The sequence below is a fragment of the Octopus bimaculoides genome, chromosome 22, assembly GCF_046866305.1.
Source record: "Octopus bimaculoides isolate indiv1 chromosome 22, ASM4686630v1, whole genome shotgun sequence".
NCBI lineage: Eukaryota > Metazoa > Mollusca > Cephalopoda > Octopoda > Octopodidae > Octopus > Octopus bimaculoides.
Genome location: NC_142949.1, coordinates 4,654,129 through 4,661,628, shown reverse-complemented (window position 1 = coordinate 4,661,628; position 7,500 = coordinate 4,654,129).

Genomic DNA, 7,500 nt, shown 5'->3' with positions numbered 1-7,500 from the left:
TGCCCCTACCTCGTCCCCTCCCCAAGCATTCAGTCCTACTGTAACATCTCTTATTCTTCACTAACCCTGAGATGTTGGGTGTGTCTAGGTGAGTGTTTGGAACAAATATGCAGATTAAAAGTAAGTAAGTAATAATAATAATAATAATAATGATAATTAGTAGTAGTAGTAGTAGTAGTAGTAGTAGTAGTAGTAGTAGTAGTAGTAGTAGTAGTAGTAGTAGTAGTAGCAGCAGCAGCAGTAGTAGTAGTAGAAATGGAAAATAAGACATTTAAATATTTTAAATATATTAAAATAACAGAACAGAAAGAAACAGAGGAGTCAAGCATATATATGAAAATATTACTGTTTAATTGAGAATGTGAATAAGGCAGAAATACGTTTATTTGAATATTTTTATATTTTTTTCAATTTAAAAATTACAAATATTCGGACCAGTAATCAATCTTGCATCACATCACCTTCTATAAAATGCTGAAGTGAACAATAAGTCACACATGGCTAGTACTTTTGTTAGGCATCCCTAATCAACCTCAACATACTATATTTCAGGAAGCTTTCCTATCACATCACAGCATACACCCCTACTCTATCCGTTCCCCCTCTCACAAAACTATCCACCCCTTCTCTCTCTCTCTGAGTTCTTCACTGAGAAATTAGTCATGCACTCTGTATTTGTATGGTCGAAATAATATATATATATATATATATATATATATATATATATATATATATATATATACATGTATGTATGTGTGTGTGTGAGAGTGTGTATACACATACACGTATATGTATACATACATATATATATGTATATATATATATATATATATATATATATGTATATATATATATATATATATATATATATATATATATATATATATATATATATATATATATATATATATATATATATATATATATATATATATATATATATATATATATATATATAAATATATATATGCATATATATACATATTTATATTTATATATATGCGTGTGTTTGTATATATGTAATTATACACACATAAATTTACATTTGTGCCTATACATATTTCAAGTTTATTGTGGCAAATATATATATATATACATATATACATACATACATACATACATATATATATATACATACACACACACACACACACATATATATATATATATATATATATATATATATATATATATATATATATATATATATATATATATATATATATATATATATAATATTGTATATATATATATATATATATATATATATGCATACACATATTTTTGTAAGCATATACATTTACATATATATATATATATATATATATATATATATATATATATATATATACGTAATACGTATATATACATATATATATATATATATATATATGTAATACGTATATGTATATATATATATATATATATATATATATATATATATATATATATATATATATATATATATATATATATATATATATATATATATATATATATATATATATGATTGTCCCCATACATTGAAGTTTCTTTGTTTCAGAAATATTATATTCCTCAATTGAATGGAACTGCATTGGAGCGTTTCATTTGACGAAAGGGGTAAAGAAAAGATGAAAAAAGCGTAACCTCACGTGCTTGTTTTTTTTACATCGGTATATATAAATTTATATATATATATAGATGTGTGTATATCTACTTATATGTACTTTTATGTAAATACAAGATATGTAATACATTATAATATACAATATTATATATATAATATACTTATATATCTTTTGATACATGTATGCATATATATATATGTATGTATGTGTGTCTGTTTGTGTGTATACACACACACAAACATATATATAAATATATGTATATATATATATATATGTATATATATATATATATATATATATATATATATATATATATATATATATATATATATATATATATATATATATATATATTTACTTATAAATACGTATACGCGTACGTAAACGTATATATATATTTATTTATTCACAAGCATCCATATATTCGTATATATACATATACATACACACACACACACACACATGCATATATATGTGTGTGTGTGTGTGTGTGTGTGCGTGTGTAAATATCTATGCCTGTATGCATTTATATTGAATATCTCTATGTGCGCATGTGTGAGTCTGTGTGTGTGTGTGTGTATTATTATTTTCCTCTCATACACACTGTGACCTCTACATACGCATATATATGACTGGATAAATAAATCAGTTAATAATGTTAAGATTATTGAAATATGAATCCAGTATTACTAATAATAATAATCCGAATAAAACATGAAAGAAAAGAAATATCGTTTTTCTTTTAGTTGTTTTTATGTTATCATGCAAGTCGGCTGAGCTACTGACTGACTCAGTTGTGTTCGTAATGTTACTGTTAACGTGAAATATAGCGCTTATGATTTTTGGTAATCTTAATACCGATCATTAGACTACAGTCTTCAATAATGTACTATTCCATCAATTGAAATATCGTCCTTATAATCATGATCCGATCATCGTGGACATTTCACAACGTGGTTTCATTTGAATTCTATAAACGAACAATGTAAAAGACAGCGGCTGAACAAGAACTTGTGTTCTCTATGCTAAAGGCGATGTTAAATTTGTGGGGCTTCCTGATTGTTTCTAGAAAGTGCTTTCCCGTATGCGAAGACACTGACCATGTTTTCAGCATGGTTTGATTACTATGTATACATTCCATGTCATCTTCTCCTCTTCTCTTCTCCCTATTTGTCATTCGTCCTTTTATGCAAAATTCCACTCAATCAGATGCTGCCCCTATTCATAGATTATAGTTGTATACACGCTGGTAAGCCTTTATCATTACTAGATGATATCTTCTAGTCATTTGCTGCCATCAATTTCCTCTAAAGCTGGTCTCAGCTGTTTTTCTTTTCTTTTCAGTTAAGGGTTTCGATATCACGTCACTAGCTGGTGTGTGTGTCAACAGATTTTGATGCGACCTTGTCGGGTAATGAAATACAACGTCAGGTGTGAGACGCTGTGATAAATAAACGATACGTTCCAGCAGCGGATCCAATTTGCAAGATTGCGGATGCGAGGAAGACTTATATTTACTTTTGCTAATTATGTTATGAAAATAAAAAGGCAAAACAAAACAAAACAAAAAATAAAAAAGTACAAATCAAAAATCGTAGAGAAAAAAAAAACAGCAGCAATTATTTTAATCAGAAGAATGTATTTTGACTTTCAACTTAATGAACAAAATGTTGCAGGGAAACACTAATTAACTCTCAAGTCTAAACACATTTTACAGTCTATATAATTATGTTTGGCACATGAAAACAGTAACTTGTTTGCATTTACTTACAGATTAAACCATCAGCTTAGAAGACATAATTGTTTGAATGTTTTATGCTAGTGCGAGTTTATGTATGTGTGCGCGGGTGTGTGAGTATGCGTGTGTGAGTATGCGTGTGTGAGTATGCGTGTGTTCGTGTAGATGTGTGTGCGGTTTGTTTGTTGTTGTTTATCATATTAAATTATATCGTGCAACATCTCTGAACCCTGTGTTATTGTTTTTTTTTTATTTACCGTTTCTCTTTTTGGTATTCTTTCTGTACTTCATTCGTGTACTTGTGGTGTTTCATGTGTTGTGGTGCTGAGACGGTAGAGTGCAGCACTTAAATAGTTGGATTTCTACATCCCTGCTTTCTTTTGGAAAACTTAATTAGTTTATATATTTGTGATGTGCAATTGTGTATATGTGTGTGTGTATGTAGAGGACATATAATATAATAATTACTTTTTTTTTCCAGATATTTCTTTTCGACTGTAAATGCAGAAGATTTTCTTGTTACAATAGTCAAGCCCCAGGTAAGATCGACAACATATATTTGATCAAAAGATGTCCCAATTCCCGAATGTTCCGTCTAATCCTCTTACAATCTATAAACCGCTTTTCTCTTTTGGTAAAGTTCAATGTAATTCAACTACTAGTTAATAATTCAGCCTGTTTTGCAGAAATTATGGCATAGTTGCATTATACGATCACTGAAGGCGCGTGTTTTTTTACCTATCATATCGACTCCCCACTGTGTGAGCTAAGATCCGGGTTTTTTAAACAGTTGCGAAATGATAGGATAAATGAACGCATGTGGTCTGAATGAGGGCATCATGTAATTTTTATATAATTTCACGAAAAATTGTGGAGTTATTTTTATGTTAGGTCTTAGATACATAATGTACTAAAAGTCGTGATATTATCCATAATTCCGGTATAGAGTACCTACAAGATTTGAAATTTTCATTGACACAAGCATGACAAGGAATATCCGAGAAACGCTGCTACTATTAAAAGCGTTGAAAAATGCCGTCATACAAAACATTTAGGGGGCTTATCGACTTTACTGAAACAGATAAAAGTTTAATATCATTAGCTGTCATAACACCACCATTGCGCATGTTTCACTGACCACGTGGTTTATGCTCCGCACCTTATTAAAAGTGTTCTTGTGCGGAATCGAAAACGGTGAACAAGACGCATTTGTCATTGAAAGCAGCGGAAGTGAAATGATTGGCAAAACTACAACTGTAATAAAAAGCGGGTTGCAGAGGAATTTGTCGTTGGAATAAACTGTTCTGTGGACCCTAAGCGGAATTCAAACTGTTAAGTTCTATGTCGACATTCCATAAAGTAATGATTGTTCCTCGAGAGAGTGGATTTGTTAGAGTTGGAATAAACATTCGGCCGTTTGATGGAAGATGATAATGAAACAAGGAAGCACTTATGATAAAGCAGCCAGTTTTGAAGTATTTGTGAATATTAGTCAGAAAGGTTACCAAAAATTGAAAACATGTAAAATGCATGTTATAATATATTGAAATAAAATTACAAAGTTCGCGGATCTGTCTGCAAATATTCTCATTCGTAACAGATTAAGTGTTTAATACTCATGACATAATTATTTTGAGGTATTGTAATACTGCGTTCTCTATATCTGTTGTGTCACTGACTTCAGGACTTAAGGCTGCCAGCGACTGATTAAGTATGATTAGATGAGTAAATGGAGGTGACAGCCTTTAATAAATTTTCTGTGGTAGGCAAACGCTCACGTAATCGCTGTCAGAGACGTATCTTTATAATCTTTGAGGATAAATACCTCCTACCCAGGAAATAAAGCATGGATCTCAATGTGACATTTTCGTCTGATTGTCTTTATAAATATTTTACATTAACAGGTTATAAACACTTGAGGAAATATGGCCTGGAGGCCAAATAGAATAATTTGTTATTCGTCGATGTCTAATCCTTTAAGAGATGTTTCAATAATTTATGTCTATCCTTGATATTCCCTGCGGGTTCTGACCAAGAATTCCTTGCACCATTATGAATACGTTGTGAAAGAATGTTGGTTAAAATGAGCAAATGCCTGGGTGTGAAAGCCTTCAAAAATGCATTTCCTGCGAAGATTTCCGTATATGTATTTTGAGATACATAAGATGGAATTATTAAAAACACCATCGATCTTGTCTGATAACGTTTTGTTCTGCAATTATGTTCAATGGTGGGGATAGAGATAATGATGGATTGGGATGCCATGAGCCCCAACCCCCCCAAAAAAAACAATGCAATCAGACCTTATAAATGCCAAGATTATTCAATCAGTAAATACAAATGTATTGATTGTATCAAAGACTGTGACACTTCAGCTGTTAATTCTGTGAACGGAGAAATATCCGAAAAGAGTTTTCAGCTTACATGATCCTAAAAGTGAAGAAAATGATGATGAGGATAAGGGCGGCTGTGACGATGATAATGAGAATGAATCTCATGGATAATGATGAGGACAACGACGAAGATAATGAAGATGACGGTGATGATGATGATGAGGAGGAGGAGGAGGATGACGGTGATGATGACGACGTTGACAATGATGATGATGATGATGACGACGATGACGATACTGAAGTTGGTGAAGCTAACAATAACGACAACGATCAAGGTGATGCTGATATTTGGAATGGTGATGACATTACTTACACTGAAAATGCAGACAGCGCAGAGGGAGTATGCGTAATTAGCTCATTAAAGAACTAGAACAGTTAGCGTTCATCATAGAAAAAAGAATAAAAGCAGATTTTTGGAAAACAAACATAAGCACCAGACGAGGAAGAAATTCCATTTATGAAAAAAATCAGCTGTGAGTGATGAATCAAATAAAATACCAAATCATAGTGTTTTATGGTTTACTCAATCTCGTTGTGTCAGCAGTGATGACAATCCTTTCTGGCACAGCAATAGTATGTATGAAATGGATCAATATTACATCTATATGACATTCAGCATCATCAATACAGAGTTTATATATAATCATTTTTATAATTATATAAAACTGTCAGTTCATGTTACACACAGTTTCAAAGTCTGTTGCTGGCACGCTCTCCTATCGCGATGCACTTAATTGGGTTTGGATTTATTAATAATATCAAGAGATCAGTCGGAATATCTGTATCTGTCTGTCTGTATCTATCTCTCTCTCTCTCTCTCTCTCTCTCTGTATATATATACATATATATATATATATATATATATATATATATATATATATATATATATATATATATATATATATATATATATATATATATATATATATATATATATATATATATATATATATATGTCTGTCTGTCTGTCGGTCTGCATATCTTCTGCCTGCCTGCCAGTCTTCTGCCTTTCTATATGCCTGTCTATCTATCTATCTATCTATCTATCTATCTATCTATCTATCTATCTGTCTGTCTGCCTGTCTGTCTGTCTGTCTGTCTGTCTGTCTGCCTGCCTGCCTGCCTGCCGGTCTATCCGTCGTCTGGAAAGTGTTTCATGTTCGAAAGACAAGGTTAGGATTGGGAGAATTCGAGCTCAATGTATGGTTTAATGTCTATAATATTTACCGTTGTCCAATTTACATTCCATGATCGTGATGATGATGATGATGATGATGATGATGATGATGACGACGGTAACGACGACGGCGATGACGACCACGACGATAATAATGATGTAATATTGTGGAAGATGTTTTGTTGCAGTGGTGGTTGGCATGAAAAGGATTTCATATTGATATTGGTCACGATAATAATGACGAATAACATGATGAAAGTCACGATCAAGTTCATAATGATGATAATGCTGATGAAGATGATGATGATGAGCTTAATGATGAGGATGAGGATAATGATGGTGACGGTGAGGTTGATGAATATGATGGCGATGATAATGATGATGCTGAATGTGACGATGATGATGATGATGATTATGATGCCGACGACGATGATTATTGTGATGATGATGATGATCATGGCGATGATGATGATGGAGATTATGAGATGTATGGGGATATAGAATGAGGAAGTGGCAAAGCATAATTATGATAATGACAGTGATGATAATGATGACGACGAAGGTGATGATGATGATGATGAT